The 23,710-nt window shown below is 38.4% G+C and overlaps 1 long non-coding RNA gene across 1 annotated transcript in view; it reads left to right on the top strand.

Moving 5' to 3' along the window:
- The first annotated feature begins 1,057 nt into the window (after positions 1–1,057).
- LOC140843517 (uncharacterized) overlaps positions 1,058–23,710 on the top strand; it is a 194,101-nt gene continuing 171,448 nt past the window's right edge. The window contains exons 1-2 of the long non-coding RNA XR_012121359.1: positions 1,058–1,452; positions 4,770–4,862. This is a non-coding gene — a long non-coding RNA (uncharacterized lncRNA). The remainder of the gene's footprint in view (positions 1,453–4,769; positions 4,863–23,710) is intronic.

Here is a 23,710-nt window from a genome sequence, read left to right as displayed (position 1 = left end):
AAGGGCAAGACAACCCTGGCTTGAGTCGCCTTGTGGAGCCTCAGTGATGGCTCTCCTCCTCTGGGGCAGTCCTTGAGGTCACACTATAGTGAAAGAGCAAAAGAAATAAACTTGTTCAGATTAAATACTGTTTATTCCAAATTGTTTTATATAGAACAGACAATCCCAAAGATGGTGTTTTCTCCTCTCCAAACTGACAGTAAATTAATACCTTCACTATAACTGAATCAGAAGCTTCTGAGTTCAGATTGAAGTTTCCCAAGAGTGTCAAAATGCAGTATGATTTATCAGGTTTTCCAAAATTAACTTTAAATTGGTAGTTATTAAAGTAAAGACCCCAGAATGTTGTCCAACTTGTGAATTGTCTCTTCACATTAAAGATCCTGCTTTCTTTTCTATCCCTGGCCTTGTAATTATACTGCTTTTCGATGTATATTTAAAACATGCATGGGGTTATAAAATAATATGATAGAATAATAGAATAATTGGCAAAAACATAACAGTATTGAGAAGCCTTTCTGTAGATGGTAAATAAGCCATAATTTAAACTCAATTAGAAGTGGATTAGATTGTAAATAACTGTTAAAACAATAAATAACATTGATTGGGCACCGATTATGCAGCTGACATCATGTTAGATGCTTTACATCTCACGTGATCCATTCATGAATCCTGTGTGGTGGGTAACTTTTCTTACCCATATTTTATAGACGAAGAAACTGAGGCTTGGAGAGTTTAGGTGACTTGATCAAGTCTACTAAGGTGATAAATATTAAGGCCAGGATTCTAAATTTCATGCTCTTTCTGTTAGTTCTTGAGATAAAAATCTTCCATTTTCAGAGCAATGAGGACTTGAGGACACTCCAGACATTGGCATTTGGGGAGTTATTTTAATGACGAGGTCAATCCATGAGAAGAATTTTTGAATATAGTAAATATAAAATGAAGAAAATGCCAAGGTGCAACATAAAGGGATCAGAAAATGTAATGGAAAAAGAGCAGGATAAACAGGTGGCAGCATGTTCATGAGAATGAGATCAGACAGTGTTGAGGGGAGTTCAAGAAGTGCGTGGGAGACAGAAGCGAGGGCAGCCGGAGTGTTAGTTAAGGAGGCCAGTGACGGAGAGCAGGGAGAAGCTGCATAAAGTCTAAATTGGTGGTTACGGGGAATTTATTGATGGAAGTAAAATCTTAAATTGCATGCTTAATGTCAATCTAGTTTACAGTTTTAGATAATGTAAACTAAGGGTGACAAAATCAGAACAGATGGCAAGAAGCAAGTTTTACAGAGAGCAAGCCACAAATGCCTGTGGAATGGACATCCTGCTGGGACAGCACTCATCTTCACTCCCACGGGACTTCACAACCCTCATCAGTGATTCACGTATGACAGCCGTGGGCAGAAACTACCCGCTAACAAAGTTCCCTCCAGTTTCCAGCAAGGAGAGTCTGGTAAGTCTTTTGGTGTGATTTTTCTGATTGCATTTTAGGGGAAGCACATGAGCCTCCTGATAGGAACACTGTGGCAATGACTAAAAAAACAGATGTACTGTGATAGTCTCACGGCGAATTCCTTTCAAATTTTCTCTCCAAATGTTTGTTTCTGCTTTGGAGAACCATTTGGAAGTGTTTGGGCAAGCACTGTGTCATGCCTGCAGTGTTGGGTACTACTGTTTGACTGAGCTAGGAATAGGAATTTGGAAAAGCTTTCTCCTCTCCTCACCATTCACATGAAAATTTTAAGTTAATTGCTTTATGAGATTTAAAGAATTTTTTGATGTTGGGACCCAGCACAGTGACACTCAGGGAGATGAAAGGCAGAACTCTGTTATTTACAGCTCCAAAGGAGAGAAGTCTGCCACACAGGAGGCTGTACCTGGGAACAGGGTAACAGCAAATTGGAAATGGAGAAGCTGGTTATATGCAGCAAGTAGCTGGGTGTCCCAGGCGTTCTGAGGAATGGCTGATATGAATATTCGGTGGAGTCTGAGGCACAGATATTCTCCCTAGCTGCTGGTCCAGCTGGCCCTTGGGGAAGTTATGGTGTTGGCCTAGTGGTCCTGGAGAGCAGGGGTCCCATAAAGGAAGGTTAGGGTGGGGCTTAGCAAATAATAGCAAAAAAGGGGAAATTAAGAGTTTTTATCCATGACTTTTAACACTGAGACAAGACCACATTTGTGAAATTTTCTATTACGTTGTTATGACTGTTGAAATGTTGGGGCTTGAACCTGCAGGAACTGTCCTTGTAAAATTCAAAAGAATTTTCTTCCTTTGAATTTTACACGTATGTGGGGGCATCAAGACCCTTTGTGATAGGGAAGTACTTATATTTTTTTCTTTTTGGATTCTAAAAGTTTTCCCAACTGCTTCATTTTTGTCAGTAGTACCTCATTCCTTCAGTGTACCAGGGAAATAGTTTTTGAATTGTTCACCAGTCCCTCTTTCTGCAGCTGCTTGCCTCCTCCTCCCTCATGTATTTATGCCTCTCCATTCCTACAGCTCCTGTCTTAGCTCATGCCTTTATTCTTTCATATTTATTTCAATAGCTCTTTAAGCCACTTTCCTTTCTTCTAGTCCCCTGATCAGCAAACTGTGGCCTGTAGGCCAAGTCCAGGCTATCGCCTATTTTTGTAAATAAAGGTTAATTGGAACATGGCCAAACTCATTTATTTCTGTGTTGTCTATTTTATTTTATTTTTGTGACATATTATTTTATCTCACAAGAGCAGAGTATGGTACAGTTGGGGTTGCCATGCTGACCCCCTGCACAGTTGAAAATCCATGTATAACTTTTGACTCCCCCAAAACTTAATTTCTGATAGCCTACTGTTGACCAGAAGCCTAACATAATCAGTTGATTAACACTTATTTTGTATGTTATATACATATATTATATACTGCATTTTTACAAATAGGTAAGAAAAGACAATGTTTTTTCAAATAGTTGCAAATTTCCAAAAAGCTTTCCTACGTATTTATTGAAAATAATCCACATTTGAAACCCATGTTGTTCAAGGGTCAACTGTACAGGTACAACAGGTGCCATGGCCTGCAAGGCCATAAATATCCATCCCAAATTCTGATTGTGTTGCTCTATGATGTAAGAGAAGAGGAAGGAACTGATACTTTGAGCACTCCATGCAAACCCTGGGCTGGACATTTTGCATAAGTAAAACTCAGGTCTATAAATTTAGAGGAGTAAGAAATGTAATTTCTCTAATTTTTTCTAAAATTTAATATGGTTTCTATTATGAATCCCAGCCTTTGGATGTTAGCAACTTATTCTCAGTCAATTCAGTCATCCCTTCTCCTCCCTCTGTGGGATTGTTTTCTGTGCTCTGAGCGGGGGAACATATACAGTGACAAGGTGTTGGATGGGCTGTGCTGCCTGTGGTCACTGCCATCAGCCTCATTCCTGCCAGATCACTGTCACTCATTCATGAAGGTCTTACTACAGTTGTTTCTTGTTCCCATTAAAAAGACCTCTGGAGATGTCTCTCTGCTCTTCTCTGACACTCTGGCATTACAGAAAATGTGATAAATCTCTTACCTGGTGCTGGGGTTATGGGACCTCTGAGAGGCTGCAGGAGGCCCCTTCTGCTTCCATGTCATTATTGGTGCGAGTGATGCTTCTTGGCCACACTGAGTCACAAGAACTTGGTGAGGCTGTGTAAAGCCCTTTTTACTCTGGACATGTGTCTCAGCCATTTCTACACAGGGCTCTTGTTGCTTCCTGAGAAATGAGGCATAGGCCTCCTTTGGTCTCAGATTCCATAGACTTAATCTAGTGGTTATTCTCCCCTATTCTTCCCAGAGTTCAGTCTGCAGTGGGTCTCCACAGAAGCCTCTACTTTCCCAAAGTCACAACATCTAGTTAATTCATGTTCCCCTCTACCTCTCCTCCATTGCTCAACCTGGACAAAATTAGAATTTTGTCTTATCAGTAGCTGAAGCCATCGGGATGGGAAAAAAAGAAGTTTGCTCCTACTAACCACACTTTTTTTCTAAAATGACAGTAGATACACATAACCTCTTTACATGTTTTCTCGTTAAACTTTAGGCTTCTGAAACTGAAAATCCAAGAGCTGGATTTTCCTATTTACTCTTGTTTTAGTGTCTCCTACCTTCCTTGAGGCAATGAACACCTAGTTGCTGGAAGTTCACAGTAACTCAGGGAAAAACCATGGACTAATGCCCCATAACCCTGCCCTCTGCCCACACACAACTTGTGCTGTTTGATTCTTTGATTCTTACAGTAGCGCTGACAGGTAGAGATTTCCTTTCCTATTATATAGATGATAAAATAGATTCCGATGAGTTAAGTGGTTAAGTAAGAATATCAATATAAGTCTGAAGGCCTCCAGATGAGTGTTCTTCCCCTTGTACTGCACTGCAGCATGAATTTTACACTAAAATTTGCCTCTAACGTCTGTTCTACTCTTTTGCCCTGTTTAAAGTCTACTCTGTAGATTTTTCACCTTACTACTCCCTTTGGTTGTAATTATTTTAAGGCTTATTGGATTCTATGTATTATGAAATTGCAATTACAAATGTAAATTAAACATTTTCACTTGTTCATTTACTCACAGAATGAATATCCACTTGCCTATTGAGTGCAAAGCAGTGTGCTATATGCACTGTGACAGGGAACCTAACCTAAGGGATGTATGATATAGGAAGAGATAAAGATGTTAAAATAGCCTTCATTTATATGGGGTACTTTGTTGATAGTTATAACAACATACAAAAAATTTACTATGTTTCCACAGAAGGACATTTAATATGCCTGGGGGATCAGGAAGGCTTCACAGAAGAGGCAACATCTCAGCTGGGTCTTAGAAGATGCGTAGAACTTTGAACGTGTGAGTAATGTATGGAAGAGCCTTCCAGACTCAAAGTACTGCCTAAACAGACACCAACTAGATGTATGTGGTCTATTCCTGGTATTTGGGTTTGCATATAGATTGGCATGTCAAATCACAGAGTGTATGGAGGCATGTAGTAGGCCTCTAAATATAAATTGGGGCCTGAATATGAAGAATTTTTATTGTCTTGCTAAGAAGTATGGACATTATTCCTGGGTAATAGGAAACCACTTACGACTTCTAAAGGGGGGCGGGGTGCCACTGTCCAAGCTGAAATAAACTTATTGGTAATTTTGGCATGTAATATATGGGAATAGAGAAGGAAGTGCAAATCTTTGGTTAAAAGTCACCATTATAATTATTTGTACATTCAAGTCCATTGTCCACATTATTTACTTAATTAACACAGGCAAACAAAAGTGAGCTTGTAGGTGTGAGACTGTGGTGGAGGAGAGGTGCTGACTTAAGCCTGTTAGATGTCCTCTGTAGACTCTGTGCTCATTAGCGTAGAGGTGTTAGCTCTTCAGTTCCTTTTATAAGCATTTTGTTATTTTGTCACTGGATAATAATGGATGTGTCAGGGTAAATATGTCTCAACTGCCTGAGAAAAGCCTATCTGTCATAGAGTATAGTGACAAAATTTTAAAGGTGATATGCACCTTTTTCTGTGAAGCCTAAGCTTGTTGGCAAGGTCTGGCCTTCAACTACATTTTTACTTTTTTAGGTAAAGAATGGAATACAGCCTGTTAACTCTTAATTTTCTCTTCCAGTCAACAAAACGTTCTGTCATATTAAGTATACAACTCAGCATAATCAGTTATTCTGGAGCTTAGTTATAAATGGTTAATCTGTTTTCATTGTAGAAGCAACAGAGGGTAAAGAAAAAGGAAATTAAATGTAAAAATGAACAATTTCCACCTCTAACTTAATTTGAAATCAGAAGGATCAATTTCCTTATTTTGAATTGTGTAAAACACTTGAATTTTTTTATTGGCTCATTGATTGATAAACTTATCAAAATCATTTGCCATATACCATGTGCTGGGTGCTGGGTTGGGGGGAGGTAAGGTGGAGGAGAGATTATAAGGCTTAATTCAAGGGACGTAGAATTGAATATTAAAACTGAACTTGGTGCATTGCAGATATCTGCTAATCAACAAAATATTTCCTCTCATATCTAATTTGTGTAAAGTTCAGTACTAAGCATTGAAAAGGATGCAAAAATATTATCAAACAAACCATATACAATTGAATGAAAAAAAGTCCAGTAAATATTCATTATCACAAAGTGGAAACTAAGAGTTGACATATTGTAGTCCCTAAGAGATCAGAAGAAGAGGGAAGCTTTCTATGGACTTGAAAGAGCAAGGTGTACCTGTGAAGGACGTGGTAGAAATTGGCCAGTGTTGACTGACATACACCACTTCACTCCCACATCTCATCAGTCATAAACAATTTCAATCCATTTAAACTGCTGTTTGCCCAGTAGTCTGAGATTGTTAAAAAATATAAGAAATATTTCAATTAGTATTGGGTTATACTCTGATAGTTATTAAATGAAGATGATTTCCCATAAGCTCTTTCAGAAATGAGAAAATTAGTTATGGGTGAGCATAGTCCATTAATTATTTCATGTACCTGACAACCTCCAGGGAATGCCATGGCTTCACAACATAGTCCCAGAGTGTTACGTTTTGCATTTGATTCCCTGCATTTGCCAAAGATGAGTAAAATTGGATGACTCCCTGTTGACTATGCATCTGACGCAGCTACTGTGTGTTGTTTATTTCCCTAGAGAGAAAGAGTTCTATAACATCCTGTTTTTTGTCAAATTTTGCTTCTTTCTCCCTAAAGATCTTCAGATGCAAGTAGATTAGATAAACTATAGGATTTCATAGTGACAGACTTCTGGGAATAGAGAAATATTCCTATATTGCTTTAAAAATTATTTTAAATTATGGAATATTTACAACATGCAGAAAAGCATAAAAATAAGGATCATGCACCCTTTACTTAGGTTTAATAGATGATAGAATTTGCCTTTTGTTTTTTCTTCAAATCTCTCTCTTCTTTCAAAGAGACAGGATAATTATCAATACAGCTAATGCTCCCCCCATATTACTTCTGCTTTTCTACTTCCAGGAGTAGTTCTGTCCTGAAGTTGGGCTGTATCATTTCCATGAATATTTACATTTTTAATATCTATGTAGATACCAAGAAACAAAATACACTGTTATTTGTGGGTTTCATGATTTTACCTAAATGACTTCAGAGTGTGTCACCACACCTTGCATTTTATAGTCAGCAATTAAGTTTTTGAGACTTTAAGATATCAGTGCATATGAACCTAGAATACTCACTTTAACTGTGGTATAGTACTTTATTGTTAGAGTCAGTTGTGGTTTATTTAGGCTTTTTCATGTTTTTTCTATCACTAAGGCTGTTTTTGTACATGTGTATGCTTCTTTGGGAAGAACACCTAAGGGTGGGGGCTCCATTATGATTTATCTTAGGCCCTGCTGCTGAAAGTGAGCAAATTCATGATGACTCCATGACAGAAGCTTGTTTCTTGCTCACGTAACAACCCAGATCAGGTGTTTATGGCAGTGGATGGTTCTCCTCAGTGAGGGAACACAGGGACTCAGCCTTCTTCCAACTGTGTCTCCAACCTCTCCCAGGCTCTTCATGGACTCCATGCAGCTGGGAAAGTGAAAAGAACACGAAGGAGGCCCATTCCCCTCTAACATCTCTAGGTTGGAAATGCACTCTTCCCAGAGGGATAACTGATGTGTTATTTATGCACGCTCTGTGGCATAATCCTTAATATGGAGGCCACTTATAGTGGGAATTGTCTTTGTTCCCTTACCATGGAAAACTTTCAGGTCAATTTCCACACTCTGGCCTGGATTTTTGTTGTTGTTATGTGTCTTTTAAATTTTTTTAGTTAAAATAGAGTTGACTTGCAGCAGCCTATTACAGGTGCCCATCCCAGTGATTCTGTATTCTTATACATTATAAAATGATCCCCATGGTAAGTCTAGTGACCATCAGTCACCATACAATTATTACGGTATTATGGACTTTATTCCCTATGATGGATTTACATCCCAGGACTTACTGATTTTACAACTGGATGTTTGTACCTCTTAATCCTTTCACCTATTTTGCCCATCCTCTAACCCCTCCTTCTGGTAACCAACAATTTGTTTCCTGTATCTATGAGTCTGTTATGTTTTGCGTGTTCATGTGTTTTTTAGATTCTATATATAAGTGAAAACATATGGTATTTGTCTTTTTCTGTCTGAGGCCATACCACCTTGAACACACCATATCTCACATGGCCTGGGTTATTATGGATAATAAAATGTCCTAGGTTTCCTCCTTGTGGGCTGAGGTGAAGTCTGTACAATCACAAATAAATTGTGCTGTACTTGAATTAATACCTCAGACCAAACGGAGAATCATACTGAAACATAATGAGGAATCTACCTTGCTTCCTAAGGTAATCCCTGATGGTTTAGAGGGTTTGTTTAGTTGGTTGGCTCTGGGCCCAGGAGGTGGGGAGGCATGGCTGAGCTCAGTTTTGCAGGTTGGCCTCATCCTACCTTATCCTACTGCTTAGAATCTTGTTGATAGTAGCCTTAATTAAATGCTGTAGGCAAATTGAAAGATTTATCAGTGGGATTGACTGACTGATATACTCAGAAAAATTTTCTCTATGTGTCTCTGACATTTCTGCACAAACTGCAAGCAGAGGCACTGACTCTTTGTTATGGACTATCTTGACTATAGTTTCCTGACAATCATGACTCCCTCTGTAGAGCAAAGGGCAGTCATGGTTATTGTTCATTATAAAAGAATTCAGTTCCCTAAGCTCTAGGTGTCCCTGCTGTAACTCAACTCACTGCACATGCAGGTTCATCTTGTCCTCCTCAAATCTCCCTGTGGAAACTGGGACTTAGGGAACTGCAAGAAATGCTGATACTCTGGCTGCTGTTATTTCTGCGAGTAATAAAGACCTTGTCTCTGAGCCAGGAGTCTCATATCTTCTGACAGCATTCATGATATTGTGACAGGTTAACTTAGCTTGCAGTAGGATAAAAAAAGTTCTTGCCAATGGAAAAATAAAGACAACACAACTTGGCTGATCTTGGACAAGGCACCTATCCACTGTGGGTCTGTTGTTCCACATATTTTATAAGTAAAAAGATTTGAGTTAGGCCACACTACTGTCAAGGCCTTTAAGAGTATGAAGATCTATGGTTCTGTGATTCTGTGGGGCAGTATCTTAGTTCCTTGCTCAGCACAAATCCACTGGAATAGGTATGCAAGAGACACTTTTTTATGCTAGTCAACATGTTTGGCTACCTCTCGGCACTTTACATTTTACTCTCCTTTGTTTTGACACCTTATGCCTTCATTTCTAAGGAAGAAAGTCAATGATAAATTTCCCAGTGGAGGTTTGAAAAGCCATCATTTTGAAAAGGACAGTTCTATCGTGTAATCCACAGTTGAAGACAGAGGGAGTGTTTTAAACCTTGAATTTAATTAGTTAAGAAAATTCCATGTTTGGTGTGACCTCTATTTCAGCAGAGAGCAAATCAAGGCAGTTCTGCCCATGTTGGCTTATCAAGACAGTAGGAATCTGCATTTTATTGCTACTAAAGAAATAGAGACTTCAGGAAGCTAAACAAAGGGCACTGACCCAACAGACTCAACTTGAGGTGCCCTTATTTACTTTGAATATCAACTCAACTGTGTTTATTGTCATGGTGAAGGTTTTTCACTGGCAAAATTTGTTGTTAGTGGTATTTCACGATGTTTGACTCTGTAAGGCTTGACTGGAGGGTGGAGAGCAGTGCAAGTCCAGTGTGGAAAATGGTCAGGGAGATTCGGGCTTTGCAGAGTCCTGAGGCATGGCTGTGTCACTTGTTCTTTGCATCTCAAATTAATCTTCAAGTCAAGTGCTCTTGCTCATATATATGATGGGAGATGAGGAGTCAAATGTTGGCTTGGGCTTGATTGACAGGGCAGAGGCCCATACCTGGAGGGGAGACAAATCCACTGCAGGGAGAAGCCTCTGAACAGGGAGAGGTAGCCCCAGGGCAAGGCAGCTTACACTGCGGGCTCCTTTCCTGGAACACTGAGGGGTCTGGGGTGGACAGATGCCCTTGCTATCTCTAAGGCCAGTGCTAGGAAGAGACTCCTATCCCTCCTGGTCTTGCAGTCTTGCACATCAAAGCCAAGCATGCATATCTCCTAATGTAAAATGCCCACAATCCTCATGACCTCTGTAATGCTCTGAAATATTCTCAGACACTGATGTTACTTTTTCACATAGCATTTTTTCTCTTATAAGGTATACTTTCTTCTGCATTTTTCAGGCCTGCAATTCCCTAACTTTAAAAAAAACAGTAAGTGTAAGATAAATTCTAGCCAAAATAAGCAGGCGACGAGAGGCAACAAAGGGCCAGGCAGTTTATTTGAGTGCAATTCCCGGGCGAGGTTCACCAGTCTGCAGGGACGCAGGCTGGGGAAGTCGCCCCTAACCAGATAGGCAGGGAATTTTTATAAGCACAGGGAAGGGAAGGGGGAGTGGGCCACCCCAGGGGTATGTGGAGAATTTTTTATTGGCTCAGGGGTTGGGTGATGGACAGCCAGAGGTCTCCTCCTTCCGGATGGAGGGGGTCTGCATCCGGGGTCTGTCGGCAGGTCCTGGTACTGGAATCCAGGAAGAGCTGTCCGTTCCTTCCTCATATGTCACAGAGCTACTTGGTGCTGTCTTTGTTCCACTTGCACTGTCCTCGCTTTCCTCCCTCCAGTGCCTCCAGCCTTACAGTAAGATCAGTTGTCAAGGGAACTTGCTTTTTTGTTATTAGTAAGACCATGAACCACAAGGGTGTCGGATTAAATTAACCACAAGTTTCAGAGCACAAGCAGTATCCTGTCTAATCTTCTATTTTCTTATTCATACAGAAGTGGTAGCAGTACTTTTCTCCCTTCCTATTACATCAGGTTCCCTTGGCACAGGAGGGGCTTCCTGCTGCTGGCTCTGCAAAGACATGTGTCTCATAAACGGTAGTCAGAGTAGATCAGTGTTGTATATCTTTGAAGACATTTGTTATCTATAAAATAAGATATGAGAGCGAGGAGGAATATATTCTGGGTAGAAGCAAATATTTCATATTTTCACAATCACATTTTCTCAGAAATATAGTGTATCCAAATATTCAATTCAAGAAAAGGGAGCATAATACTTACTTTTTTTCCCTTCCCTCCTCACTGGAACTATTTTTTCCTTACCTATCTATCTTTTCATTTTATTTCTATACTTTACCTTGTCCTCACCTCTCATCCCCTCCTCTGAATTTATTAATCAAGCAATTCATCTTTCCCGTGGAGGCAGTGCCTTTACCACAAATGCCGCAGCTTCTCAGACTGACTGTAAAGCAAAGCTCTTTGGGAAATCTCAGAATGGTGACTGGTTGCATAAAGTAGATTATGCCTGTCTGAAGTACCCTGAAAATAGTTGTATTCCACTTATTACCTGTCTTTGAAATGAAAATATCAAGATAGTTTATCTTTAAAATGCTTCTCTCCAGAATATGAGATTGAAAACTTAATATCAAGAATTCAGTTTAGAACAACAAACTATTTGTTCAGGATACTCTCTCTCCAATACTATACCTTGGAACTATCCTCAATAACACTATATATTTTAGTTTTGTTTTTGTTACAATAATTTATTGACACCAAAAGTGCACTTGAGGCTGAGAGGATTGAGAACACAGGGAGGGCAGTCGGGGGCCAAGGAAGAAAGAAAGAGATGGAGATGAGGGAGAGAGAGAGTGAAGATGGAGGCGTTTCAGAAATGTGATTTGCCCTGTAGCTGTTATCTGTCTTTCTCAAATACATTCTGCCTCACTGAAGGAGTCATCCATTGCTTCGATGATTCCACTTTCTATCCCCTAAGACTTAAAGATAGATTTAAGTCGGCTCACTCATTTCTTTACCTCAGAGCAGTGGTTAAGAACTGCAAGCGAAAGTCGAGTCTCTACAGCTGACCCTGTCTTTGCACCAATAGTTCTCATCTTGGGGAGATATCCTGTCATTCTCAAGGGGTACTTGGCAATGTCTGGTGACATTTTTGGCTGTCACAGTGGTGTTCAGGGGGCTGTTAGTGGCACCTAGTTGGTAGAGAATGGAGATGTCACCTAACATCCTACAACGTACAGTACAACTCCTGCAACAAAGAATGATTTGGCCCTCATGTCAGCAGTGCTGAGAGGAGGATTCTTGATTTTCGTAAGCCAGACTCAGAAGCAAATGGTGAAGGCATGTAATGTAGAAGAGAAGTAGGAAGGAAATAAAAATTAACTGGGAAGTTATTGTAGTCCTGATACCCCCATTCATATGTTATTTCTTTCATCTACTCCTCAGAAGCTACCAGCAAATAAGTATAATTGTTCTTGCTTTCATTTTCGTCTTCAGTCAAAAGAGGAATTTAAGACCCAGAGAAGTTAAATGATGTGCTTAAAGTTACTTGACTCAGCATATGTAATTCTCAAGCCTATGATTTTTCTCTTTCCCCTCACTGGGAGTAGGGAGACAATTATTACTTTGAGATCTACATTCTGGAGAGAATGGAAACTCGATTACTATGTTTTATCAGGAGATTTATACATATGGATGCTCATATTTATATCAAATAACCAAATGATCATGCATTTCTAGGGTGGCTTTAACTTTAAGTACTTGGAAGACTTTCATTTGTATCCTGATCCTGATGTTTTGTTTGGAAAAATAAGGCTATTCTTCCTTCTCTATGTTTCTTTCCCTTTTTTAAAAATCATATGTAAGAAGCTTCAATAATCACATGGACCTTGGGCTGCGGTCTATGACATATTACATAAAGGGTCTAGACAAAGGACAGTGTGACACTGGCCATGAATTAAAAATACGTAGATGACAGATGCTCCAGACTGAAGGCTAACAAGAAAAGAGTAAGTTCCTGAACTGCAAGTGATTGGATATAAAATGTCTTATTGAAAGAACTGGATCATCTTTTGCTCTGGTTATCTTGAAGAAGAAAATAGGTATTCATTCACTGGAACACTTTAATACTTTTCCTTGGCTGTATCTATAATGAGTTAGCTTTTCATTTATGGTCACATTTTGAGCAAAAGAAAAGAGTAGTTTCCATCAAAATTCAGCCTCTTTGGGCACAATTAAGCACAAATGACAATGGTAGAAAGTCATTCCTTCCCATTGACATCTGAACTTCTAAAATAGAGTACTCAGGAGTAGGGCCTGGCATTTATTTATATTTTCTGTAAGTTCCATAGGAGATTTTATTTTAGTAAGCACACTATTTTGAGTTTAGTACCATTTCATAATTTGTTCATTTATGATGGTGACCTTGGCAGATGCCCAGCCTACCTGCTCTTGGGCCAGCATGCATCCCAAACCCAATCTATATTAGATGGACTTTAAAAGGGTTGTTACCCCAAATGTTTTAAGTAGAAATGGGCATGAATAGCTTTTAAAAGCATCAAGTTATTACTGTAGGACAATAGTATAAGTGTTTCATAATAAAGTTTCTAAATTCTGGACATTCAACCTCTGAATCCCAGGTTCTTAATCAGAAAATAGAGATGACAGTAAAATTCTCACGTTTTTAAATGAACTTAAGGATAAAATGATACGTAAAAGTACTTAGTAAGCTGAAAGAAATGTAAAATATTGTTGGTATATATTTTACTATTTGACACTGTTTTACTTTTTAGTTTTGGCAACTTGGGCCTTTGAATTTCACCTTTAGTTTAAGCATCATTCTAAATCCCTGTTTTTTAAGCAAAATTCCTTACCTGAGATAGGAAGCCCTCTGTGACAGAGATCTCAAACTCTGAGTATGTAGGCCTAATCATGCCTATGGATTCTGTTGTTTAGCTCACTAAGTGTTTAAATATTAAAAAAAAAAATCAGTTGTCCATAATACTTAAAAATCAAGAGATTTCTTATAAAATTTGGAATTCTGATTTCTATTGAGAAACCAGAATACATAACCTGTGTACCCCCAGGGCAGCAGTCAGCACCAGCTGAGTAGTAACCTTGTTTAGACCCTGTAGGCATGTGAATTTGTCACCCGTACTCTACAAGTGAGGATTCTCCAAGTGTGGCCCAAGAACAAGAGAATATGTATCACTGAGAATTTGTTAGAAATGTGAATTATGGGGCCTCGCTCCAGATCTACCAAATCAGACACTCTGGAGCCATGACCCAGCAAGTCTTACCAAGACTTCTCAGTGATTTGGATGCCCTTTAGAGTTTGAGAACTGCTGTTCTACATGCCAGTCAAATGGTTTGATGACTTCTTTCTGTACTTGTCTAGTGTCAGGCAACTCACTTTTACTTGCAATTGTCGTAGAGTTCTTTCATTAAGCCACATTTTATTTTCCTGTCACTTTCACCATTGTTGGCTTTTCCTTTTTTTTGTTCTTTTTGAAACGTGAGATAACGAAGGAGAACAGCAATGTGTGGCGACAAGCCCTGTTGAACCAAGCTGAAGCAGCTCTCTCATCACTCTTTGAAGCCATCCTTGTCTGACTCCTCTCTGCTGAGCAGCTCCTGTAAAAAACCTCAATTTCTCCTCTTTGAAACCTAAGCAATTGTACCTAGTCCCAGAAGGAATGCATATTTTTGCTTTTATTCTGACATATCTTTCAGCGTTGATTAGGTCATTCTGACCTGTTTTATTGTCTTCCACTAGAGTGTGAAAATTCTAGAGATTACTCTCCATTGGTGTTCCCTCCTTGAGGGAAAATTCATAGTGTAAGAACTAACTGTTATAATATGATACCAATATTCCTGTGAGATTTGTAAATTAAATTTTCTTTCCAACTTTTGTTTAATGTATTCACTGTCACCTTGTAAGGCAACTGAGATAATTTTGTGTATCCTATCAATTTGTTTCTTGTTTGACATCTGTGTTTGTTTATATAGCTTTCAGAAGTGGAGAATTCTGTCACCAATTACTGCTGATGGCTTTGACTTAGAAGAGAGTATGCTTATAAATGAAAATTTTTGTTTTTAAGTTGTGTTTTCCAAATATTCACTGATTTTATTGAATACTTCAATTGGGTAATGGAATCACAGGCTTTCAGAGAAATGGGACTCAAATGTGATGTTTATTTATGAGAAATTCCTTATCATTGGACAGGGACAATTGAAAATACATTAAAGGGATATCTTCAAGTAATTTTTCAAGTATATATTTCCATAAATCTTGGGCTAAAGCAACTGCCCAAACAGCTTTAACAAGGACATTGTTAAGGATATTGCTTGTCAAAATAGGATTTCCTAATTTCTGATCTTCTAGATTGGCTGAAGAATCATCTAGGGACATTATTAAAAATATTGACTCAGTAGCTCTGTGGTGGGGGCTGGGAAGATATATTTTACAAATCTCCCCAGGTATAGGTGGGTTTGGAACTGACTATGCTAAATCACATATTGTATCGTCTATGAAGACTGTGAAGAGAAAATTTATCAGTCCATACAACACAGGAAAGGTTATCCTTATCCAAAGCATCTGCTATGCTTTGGTGACATACAAGTCTTATCTATTATTGTTTTTCCCTTTTTGATTTGGACTGTTGGGAAGGTTAGAGGCAATTTTGACCCCTCTTAGCTTTTGCATAGGATTTTCTAGAATACATTTTTGTATTTAAAATTTTTTTTTTTTTACTCTGGCTTTATTTTAGCATTTTCCCCATTTTTTTCACTCTGATGTCTTTCTCCACTTTATTTATATTTTATAGTATTTAAAAATTTTTTTGATCTCATAATAAATCTTTTTTAGTATAAAGTATCATGTAAATAAAAATAATACCTGTAACAGACTGTCATATAGGTCATTAATGGAGCTATTTTAGGGAGTGTTACTTAGTAATCCTGAATGGACTGCTGCTGAACTTACTACTCTGTTTTCCATATGTAATGCTTTGTGACAGTAAGCTAAGTTAGGAAAAAGAGCCATGGGCATATAATATAGGGAATTACATATTCTCTATCCTACTTAAGTGGTTTTACAGTTCACATTACAACTTAAATACTCTAAAAAGAAGTATCTGCAATAAAGACATTTAAAAATCTTTAACCCAACACTTACCAAACTTTTAAAAAACCAAACACTCCTTTCCTACTCCCAGAACCTATGTTAGCATTTCTAGAACAGTATTTTATTTGGAAAATACTCTATTATTGCTGTGCTGCAAGTGCTGAATGTCAATATGGATGAAATGGGGAAAGCTATCATGTTGGGGTGAGCAGAAATGATCAAGCATAGCTGGTGGAAATAAACTGAGCTAATTGAGTAAACTTCAGGGCAGCGTGTTGGTCAGTTGGCACTTGTGAAAAAACAGATATAAGGAGATAAAAAGACTATAGGTATTTGTTGTAGAAGGAAAAGCACTAGGAGCGCATATTTGAAGTGCAAACTGAGACCCTAGCTGATCCAAACTATGTTCCACCTTCTGAGTGCTCATGGCACTAAATGGGAAGTTATGCGAATAAAGTAAATAGTTGTTGGAAGTGGTGCAACCTGTGATAATAGGGAGAGACTGGTGGGGAAGTGTGGGGAGAAGTTTGGGTGTGTGATGTGTCAGTGGATAAAATCACTAAGGGAAGAATCTGTAGATGTATGAAAGAATTAAACTCACTTTGATGGCATAGGATTGCCTTAGTTTTTGCAGATATTTTGTACCTCCTGACAACCTTTGTCAGATCATGAATAAGTTAAATGTTTCATGCATCCATATCACCTCACTTTTCCTACCTGTATTGCCAGGAGAATAGGTAGAAATATTTTTATTTTAGGAATTTTTTTCTGTGTTAAAGGAAATGTTTTATGTGACATCTTATTAATTGGTCATTTAGTCACTCCAAGTCACAGTCTACTTTAAATCATGTTAAACATTCTTACCTTTGAGTCAATAAAAATTAAAGAGCAGTGGTGAGAAACCAATTTAATGCAATCAGTTTGGAAACACCTAAAGTGTGAAGGTTATACCTAAGCTATCTGTGGAAATAAACATTGACTCCAGCACTTATGTCATTCAGGATGTGCCTAAGGAGAGATGGGCATGAACTTGGAAGGCACAATGCAGACTCCACAAGGAAACTAACTGTTCATGGGAGGAACTCAACAGTTATTATAAGAATGTGCTATTTTCTTGTCATGTCAATAAAAGAAAGACCATTAATGCAAATTCTGTGGCCCAAAGAAGTGAGTGGTATGAAACAGTTTCAGTAATCACTTGCAAGATAATTTCAACTATTAACATCTGAAGATCAATTCCAAATTTCTGTTTCAAGCTTATGTTGATCACCCATTTTTCTTTCTGGATGGCTATGTTTATTAACTAGGAATATTCTCTGTCAGTCTTTTGTTTCTATTTGAGAAATCGGCTTCTTTAGATATTTCTTTATTAACTTATCTCTTTAAATTAAATTGAATTAAATTTCTGGTAAAAGCTTATCCAGATTGTGGGTTTTTTTTTTAATGTGAACATCTGCCTTTACTTTTATTGTGCATGGAATTCTTTGTAACAAAGAGTTTTGCTTTTTATTATTTTTCAAATATTTATTATTATTATTTATTCATTTATTTGTCATGGTTTTCAGGAAATGTCACTGGAAACTTACAACATAAGAAAGAACAAACTCTTCTTATTTTACCCATATTTCTAATGTTTTTCTAACGTATTTCAAATGTTTCCTGCTCTGTGTTAAACTATTTCAGTATTTTTCTCTCATGATGCAGGAAGATTAGATATTTAACATAATATTTAAGTAGATCAAACAAAATATTTTTATATCTGTCCCTCTTTTCTTCCTTTTCTGGGTGAGAAAACTGAAGTTTTACTCTGTTAGCAAATTTCAATTCTACAAAACTGTGTTATCACCTATATTTCTATATTATATTAGATTGTAGCCATGTTTTATGTTATTCAGAATTATTCATCTTATAACTGAAAGTTTATACTCTTTTACTAAGCTTTCCCTATTCACACACCCCTCCCCACCTCCCCCGAAATCCACACCACTTTTTTATTACCTGTTTCTATGGTTTTGCCATTTTTTCCACCTTAGATTCTACATGTAAGTGATACCATGCAGTATTTGTCTTTCTCTGCCTTACTTCAGTTAACACAATGCCCTCCAGGTTCATTCATGCTGTCAAAAATGACAGGATTTCCTTCTTTTTACCGGGCGAATATATATATAGGATCGAAGGATAGTTCTATTTTGAATTTCTTGAGGAATCTCCATGCTGTTTTTTACCGTGACTGCACCAATTCACATTCCCACCAGTAGTGCACAAGGGTTCCCTTTTCTCCACATCCTTGTCAGCATTTGTTACTTGTCCTTTTGACAATAGTTCCTGACCAGTGTGAGGTGGTATCTTATTGTGGCTTTGATTTTCATGTCCCTGATGATTAGTGGTGTTGAGCAGCTTGTCATGTACCTGTTGGCTATTTACATGTCTTCTTTGGAAAAATGTCTATTCAAGTCCTTTGTTGTCTGGCAGGTGCATCTGGGGAGGTCCCTCCCTGCTCACTAGGTAAAAATTTAACCTGGTTGGGGGAGGGTTCTTAACTCTGATTGAGAAGGAATTCTCGAGCAGATTGCATGAGTGTAGGTAAGGAAGGACTTCATTAAACCACTAGCAGAAGCAAATGTCAGCAGGAATGCAGGCAGCAGAGAGCAAGGAAGGACAGAGGGAGGAAAGGGAAGCTCATTGAACTCCTGCTCCACATAGGGCCGATCCCTTGCCAACTTCTAAAGCCAGGGTCTCCTGCGTCCAGGGTCTGCTTGGATCTGCATGGTGTGGGAACTAAGTCCCTATCACCTCAGGGTTTGGGGGAGCCTCAGAGCACAGGATGGAGTGAGATTATGTTCTGAGAACTTCCCAAAGGCAAAGAATGGAGGTTTTCAGGCAGGCTACTGCAGAGCATGATCATGCAGCTGCAGTCCTGTCTGGGTCACCCAGGTGACGGGAACTTGCAAGCCCAAATCAGAGATCTCAGTAGCCCCTCCCTACTTGTTTGAAGTATGACAGAGAGAGTGAAGACTTGTGCTTATGTCTGGAAAATTGAATGAAATAGCAAAGTAATTAAGACACCACTGGAAGAATGCAGAGATAAGACACAATAAGTTGAGCAGTGAGAAGTCTTTATTTAAGGCAAAAAGTACAAAATCAAAGAAAGGGGAGTGTGGGCAACCTCAAGGGGAGGCATGCTTAAGGGCTGAGGGTATGGGTTTTATAGGGCCTTTGGGTGAAGGTCAGTATAAGGCATGATGTATACAGGTGATTCATAATTCCTTTGGAGTTTTTCTTAAGAATAGAGTTATTTAGGTGACTCTGTTGGTCCAGATCTTGGCATTCTTTATTCATTTACACTTAGAAAGTCTATCTCCCACCCTGGTTACAGTTACCTAATTGCTTAAGGGGCTGGAAGAAGAGTAAGAACAGCATATAGATTAAGTTAAAGAATAAGCTGGGCCTTATTCACAGGCTAAGTAGCATGACCCTTGTCCCATTTCTCTGCCTTAACCTCACTTTGGCCATTTTTAAGTTGGATTATTTCTTTCTGTACTATTGAGTTGTATGAGTTCCAACTCAATGGGGTGAACCAGTTTCATGGTCTCACCCAGCCACAGGGAAGCAAGGAAGTATAATCTTATGAACAAATGGCTGGAAGGAGAAGAGAGGCAGCAGGTCCAGCCTGTCAGTTGACAACCGCAGGGCTTGTTGGGTTGGTTTCCTTTAATCAACATGATGTCACTTTCCTCTTCTTCATTGTCACCAATTTCACCTCCCATCAGCTATTTAGTACTCTTAGTTTGAGCTGTGTGTACTTTGTTTCCCAGCATGGTCCAGTCTTTGCTCTGCCTCCAGCTACCAGTGTGCAGACAGGTGAATTCCTTGACCTCTGCAGCTCTAGTTTTCACAGCCATAAAATAAGTAGTTGGATTAGGAGATCTTTAAGATACCTGCCAAATGAAATGGCTTCATGAAAAGGCAAAATAAATCCTTCTTTGATTATCTTGCACTGACCAGGCAGGTAACATAGGCTGTACATGGCTGTGGGGACATAATCCAACAGTGGAGAGATAAAGGGCTGTGGGGCACTGGTGCTGAGCCAGGGTGGAGATTAAGGATAAATTACTGAGGTGGGCTTTAGGATGCAATACACAGATTCAGAGGCAGTTAAGAAATAGGAAATGATCAAATCTAGGATCCTCTGACTTTATTTTTTAATTAGTGATTAGTAATTAGTGATTAGGTTAATTAGTGATAAAGTAGGCCATTTCATTTATTCATTCATGTATGCATATGTATATTTCATTCATATATATATATATATATACACATGTATATACACATTCGTATATCTATACATATTTTAAGGGGAATCATTCAATGGTTTACTTCAAAGTTTGAGCATAGAACTCTTGAGATGTCAGGAAAATACACAAGGGCTTTTTTTGGTTTGCACATTATGATCATGATTATTGCAAATGTCTTTCATTAAGTGCCAAGGTAATCAAACTACAGCTGAATAACCTCCATCAGTTGAATTTGAGAAGCTACAGAGATAAATAGCAGCAATTGTCTTAATAAGACATGTTTCTAAGAATTCAGACCATTGTCATTGCTCTAACCTGCATTTTAAACTATGTACATCCTTTTCAATTTAAGCTTCCTAAAATGAACACGCTGGTTCATACACCCGGTTATATGGATTTAGCAAAGTGAGGAAAGGCCAGATCAGATGCATGGGCCTGATGTGCCACAAAAACTAGTGCTTTTTAGACAAAGCCGCATACTTGCTGATGGTAGCAGAGAGGGAAATAGCCTTTAGGTCCTCAAAATGGCTACAGACACAAGCAAAGAGAAGACTCCACTGGTGCATGTTTATCTGCTTACATCTTCACCCTGTTCTCCATCCTCTGCCTCCTTACATAGTGATTTTACTAATCAGTCACCACTTACAGGGAAACTGCCTGAAGGTAAAGCTTACATGAGGACTTCAGAGGGGAGAAATGGAGGGAGATTTCTGATGAGATAGCTGGGGAATCTGGGTCCAGATCTGTGCTAAGGCCTGAAGCTGTGTTGCACTTATTTTTCTATATTGCTTCTCTTTGTACTTCTCTCCAGTCCTTGCTTACTTGCAACTCAAAGCAAAATTTTATTTTATTTTTTAGAAAGATTGATTGTAGCCTTATGTCAGGAGGGAAACACTCATGTTAGTCCTATGATGGTTTGTTTTATATGTTGACTTGGCTAGGCTATAGCACCCAGTTATTTAATCCAATACTCATCTAATTGTTAGTGTGAAGATAGTTTGTGGATGTGGTTAGCATCTATGATTGTTGGCTTTAAGTAAAGGAGATTACCCTAGATAATTTGGGCATGCCTCATGTAATCAAAGAACTTAAGAACGAAATTGAGGTTTCCTGGAGAAAGAAGAAATTTTGCCTCCAGACTACAATATCAGCTTCTAAAATAGTTTCCAACTTGCTGGTCTGCCCTACAGGTTTTTGACTTGATTGTCCTGTCAAACATGTAAGACAGCTTCTGTCTCTGTCTGTCTGTCTATGTATTTATCATTTTCTACTAGCTCAGTGTTTCTGGGAGCCCTGACTGATACAAGCTCTTCTGTTGTTTACCTGGTGGTAAACCAGGTAGACACATAGCTTAAGGTTAGACACATAGCTAACCTTAAATAGGTGTGTCAGCACCATTTGTGAAATGGTACCGATTTTTTTAACAAATTTAAATTTGCCTTCATGGTGTGGCTTAAAGGATGGTGCTGCTTACTTCTACCTGTTCAAACTGGCTCTCATCTGGAGTGAAATTTGCATGATTATAATTAGTGCCATCTGGTGATAGAGGAATCATAGATCTGGTCTAGAGCTGAAAGTGCCAGAAACCACTGGCTATCTCTAAAATGTAAGGGAAATCTTTCCTGGTCAAAACCAATGAATCTTAGCATTGGAGATTTGAAAGATCCCACCCATCATTCAGCCCAACTTTCTCATTTCAAAGATAATGAAACAGAGGCCCATGGAAAGTTAGGTGTGCTTTGCAAAGCCACATTCATCAGAATAACATATCTTTTAAAATTTGTTTTATTGCTTGAAAATGTTTTAATATTTCCATTTAATGTTTCATGCTAAATATTTTGCTAAAGTACATTGTTTTGCCTATAGAATAATCTATCATATGCATGTTCCAGCATTAAACCAAATATCTATTTGGATCATTTAGTTTATATCCATATTTTTACTTGTATAAATAATACTGTGATAAATATCCTTAAACATAAATCTTTGTACATGTTTATAATTCCTGAGGTTCAAATAAAGGGATTTCAGGATCAAAGGGTATGCATGTTATGAAAGCTTTAATGCCAGTTGCCAAATTGTCCTCCAGAGAGTTCTTATCAGCTCCTAAGACTCAGTGATGAACAAAAGGGCCTGTTTCTCTGCACTCTCACTCGCACTGGATATCTTCATTAACAAATAGTATGGCCATGGAGTCTTCTCTTAATTCACATAACTCTGTTTATTAGTAAGGTTGAACTTAAAAAATTAGGGGGGGACTTGGTGAAGGGGGGGAGCCTAGTAAACATAATGTTCTTCATGTAATTGTAGATTAATGATAACAAACAAAAAAAATTAAATACTGAAAAAAAATTATTGGCATTATATTTTCTTTATGTATTTTGGTGTTCTTTCTCTAATTTTTTTTGGAGTTTGTATTTTATTAGTATGTAGACATATTTTAAAACAATGAACTTAAGTCTGTTAGGAAGGAAAGGACTTGGCTCGGTGTCGCAGGGAAGTCAGATACACTAAGATGAGAGACCAAAGTCAAGAAAGCAAATTAAGTTTTAACACACTCTGCATAGAGTAACAGAGCGGGCCTGCCTAAGGTGAGACTGGCAGGCGTGGATGCTCATTCTGAGGCTTGTTTTATGCAGTTTTGGCAGGGCAGAAAGGTCCTTGATTGACAGCTGTCCACTTTTTAGGCTTGTTCTGATTGGTGAAATGGGGACAGGGGCTGTGCTCTGCCTGTGCCTCTGATGTTTCTTATCTGGGGGACCCTGGACATTTCCTGAGTCACTCTTGGACCTTGTGGCTTCATCTGATTAACTCTTTGAGTCATTTCTGGCTTTCTGGTGATCAACTACCTGAGTCATCTTTGGGGGGCCCTTTCTCCTTTCCATTCCACTCATTTCTGTCTTTCTGCCTAACAGGTCCATGAAACAATCCCTCTATAAATGATAGGTGTTATTATTATTATTACAGTTATTGTCATTGTTTCACTGTGGTTGCTGGTATTATTGCGTCTGCTTCTTGGAGCTGTCTTGTACTTCAGAAGAAACTACAGAGGGAGCATGCCTGAGGTCAAATAGCCTATGTTAGGTAAAAGGAATCTCTATTTCTTTGGGAAAAATTCACCAAAACATATCCTAATTATGTTGTTGATTTTAAAATCTTTCATCTGCATCCTTTAGCGAGGCATTATTCTCCCTAGAATAAAATAAAATGTGGTTTATGCTTCAGGCACATATATAATGGCAGGTAAACCACTCCACCCCTTTAGTCTCCTCTCTAACTAGACACTGACATTCTTTGTTTTCTTAGAAATTATGGGAATTGACCTCAGAGAACACATAAATTGCAAAGGCCCCCCTTTTTTATATAGCACTTTACATTATTCCTTTTTTTTCTCTCTAGAAGAAAAAGTGTAAAATTATGTATCTTAAAAT

This window comes from Manis javanica, chromosome 9 (assembly GCF_040802235.1).
Source record: "Manis javanica isolate MJ-LG chromosome 9, MJ_LKY, whole genome shotgun sequence".
In the NCBI taxonomy this organism is placed as follows: Eukaryota; Metazoa; Chordata; class Mammalia; order Pholidota; family Manidae; genus Manis; species Manis javanica.
The sequence above is the reverse complement of the archived record's forward strand: the minus strand, read 5'-3'. Positions and strand labels throughout refer to the sequence as shown.